This window comes from Aplysia californica, unplaced genomic scaffold (assembly GCF_000002075.1).
Source record: "Aplysia californica isolate F4 #8 unplaced genomic scaffold, AplCal3.0 scaffold00033, whole genome shotgun sequence".
Classification (NCBI taxonomy): Eukaryota; Metazoa; Mollusca; class Gastropoda; order Aplysiida; family Aplysiidae; genus Aplysia; species Aplysia californica.
In genome coordinates, this window is record NW_004797303.1 from 1,394,060 (window position 1) to 1,397,039 (window position 2,980).

Sequence of the window (2,980 nt, forward strand, 5' to 3'; positions counted from 1 at the left end):
CCCCCCCCCCCCCCCCCCCTCCCTTCCCAATCCGAACAAAAATTTACCCTTGCCATAAAGGCAATGTGTCTATCTCACCAACCAGTCAATTTTACCCTGGCCTTCTGAAACCTGTCATTTTTTTACAGCTCAAGTGAAACAAGTACGTTTTTAAAAAAATATCAGAACCTTAAGAAAAGAAAAAGCAATCGAAATCAGTGCTGAGACTTTCTCTCAAGTGAAAAAAAGAAGCTGGTAAAAAAAAAAAAAAAAAATATTATAAAATAAGACGAATCGAAATAAGAGCCGAGACCTCGCACTGAATGTCTCCATGTTGATGATAGCATTTATTTATTTCCTTTTCAGGATTTCTTCAACTCGTGGCTTTGCGTCGGTAACAGAGCGTCATCCTTGTGTTTGAGCACTGAGAGGGAGGCATATCGACGAACAAAAACGGCGATGGTAATATAATAGTTCCTGAGATTAAAATGAAAGGAAACACGGTAAAATAGGAATACTACAGGAGAAGAGAAAGAGGAACATCGACCTACACAAAAAACGGCGTGTATTATCGTTCCTGAGGGCAACAAGAAGGAAGGACGGTACCACTGAAACAACAACAAAAGGAGAAAGAAGCACATTGACACCCCCCCAAAAAAAAAACACAAAAAAACAAAAAAACAGTGATAGAGAGATAACAATATTATCACAGATAAAGTGCCAATAAAAGACGGCGTCAAAACAGAAACATCAACAGAGGGAAATTGAAAGGACCCAGAAAAGAGCACGTAGACACGTTAACGGACACAGTATAGTGCCGGGAAAAAGCGAGACAGATCAACAGCAAGAAGAGAGGGATTGTGAAGAAGTAGGACCTACCAGTGGCTCCCTCTAGCCAAATAGAGTCCCCTTCAAGATTCAGGACAGATATATATAGAAAAAAAAACCCGCCAAAACTCTGGACGCTTTCGCTTCCAAGCTAGGTGAGTAGACATTGAGTATTGGCTGGGGTTTGTTTCGGGTTTTTACCCCATGGTACCCTCTTTCCTCCATTCTCATCTTCTCTCTCTCTCTCTCTCTTTCTCTCTCTCTCTCTCTCTCTCTCTCTCTCTCTCTCTCTCTCTGTTTGTACTGCTTGTCATTCTTCCACTCTCACTCACTCCCCCATCCCTCTATATCTCTCTCTGTTTTCTCTCTCCTCCAGCATCTACCCGTATCTCTCTTCTCTGACCCTCTCCCGCTACTTCCGCGCACCCCATCTCTTTCTGTCCTGCCCTCTCTTGAACCCCAGTTTTGGTTTTTGCTGTTGCTATTTTTTGTTTTTGTTTTAAAGACTTGCTTCATATTAGCACGAATGCATTCTTGTTTAAACTCCTCAAAGATATCGTAGTAAAATTCTTTGTTACATACAGCAGCATCACCATCATCATTGCTTTTCTCACCCTGCATCAGGGTATAGGCCACAAACATACTCTTTCCACCTTGCTAAATCCTGGACTAGCCTCTTCATATTGTTTAATGTCTTCCCACTTTTCTGTACATAAATTTCTGTGAATCTTTGCCAGGTTCCACGAGGTCTTCCCCTTGATCTTTTACCCTGTGGATTCCATTCCAATACCCTCTTTGTTATGCAACTGCCTGACTTCCTTAGAGTATGTCCAATCCATCGCCACCGCGTTCTTCTAATTTCATTTCTGATTTGGATCTGTTTTGTTTTCCTCAACACTTCCTCGTTGGTGAGCAGCCTGTCTGCCCATTTGTCACATACACGTACATCATATCGTTATATTATGAGGAGGGAATTTGTTCCAGTATGTAAAACAGCCGGATAGCACCTTGTCGTTTTTCCCTCTCGCTCCAACTGTCCTCGAGTTACCCTAGAATTACATGTATATGCCAAGCCTTTTCGAATCAAATTCTTTTAATACTTTGATAATAATATTCAGAATAATCTTTCAATTTGAAAGAGCAGATAGAGCATTTGATTTCTGATCTCATCGTCTCAGTAACTCAAAAGAGCCAAAAATGCCGGATAGAACTTTGTAATTCTGAGATTGCGAAATGTTATAAGATCAACAGGAAGAAGTTTCTTAGTCTTTATTTGTGCTTACTAGGTGGTTGGGGGTGGCATACTAAGCGTGACATACTTTAAACACGTTTCGGTTTGTGCTTAACTGCAATTATTTTTGTTTTCCATACTTTGTCTAGCAAAGGAAATTGTCACTTTTTTCCCAGCCGGACTAGGCACAGTGACAGAAGTATGCAATGTTTGACCCATGATAAGAGATATGTGCAAAACCTGTACTTTTCCATTATGGAAATTTTATTTAACAAGTGGGTGTTCTATATGATGTGGGGTGCGCCAGTGGCCTTAAACACTGAATAAACTTACTTACTAAGTGCACATTTGTCTAAAGTGGGAACTCCGACAGAATAAAGACGATGGATCGAAATCAGTTGAAGTATGGTCTCAAAATGGCCACCATGTGTTGGAATAAGTATAATATACTCAAACGAACACTTTTTTTTTCAAAAATCAATTTTGCGACTCATACGAACGGGATTTCACGCTCGCTCCACCTGCCCTGAAGTGGCGCCTACCGGTGTACATTAAATACTATAATAATATTATGTGGCTTTGCGAGTCTTTTTCAGCGCGAAAGTAACCACTCCTTCTAACAATCTCTCTGTGGTACGATTCTCTTCCTCATACCTCTCCCTCCCTTCCCCTCCCCCTGTCTTTCTTTCTCTCTCTCAATCTCTCTCTCTCCCTATCTCTCCCTCTCTCAGTCTGTCTACCTGTCTATTTGTCTGTCTGTCTGTTCCTCTCTATCTATCTGCCTCTCTGTCTGTTTGTGTGCTTGTATGTCTGTCTGTCTGTTCATCTGTCTATCTGTCTGTCTGACTGCCTCTTTCTTTCTCTCGCTCTCTCTCTCTCTCTCTCTCTTTCTCTCTCTCTCTCTCTCTTTCTCTCTCTCTCTCTCTCTCTCTCTTAAACACA

At 41.3% G+C, this 2,980-nt stretch overlaps 1 long non-coding RNA gene across 2 annotated transcripts in view; it reads left to right on the forward strand.

The window, feature by feature from the left end:
* Nucleotides 1–620, forward strand: part of LOC101863410 — a 77,857-nt gene extending 77,237 nt beyond the window's left edge. For both annotated transcript variants that reach the window (XR_220138.3, XR_004859516.1), the window contains exon 4: nt 346–620. This is a non-coding gene — a long non-coding RNA (uncharacterized LOC101863410). The remainder of the gene's footprint in view (nt 1–345) is intronic.
* Nucleotides 621–2,980: the final 2,360 nt, after the last annotated feature.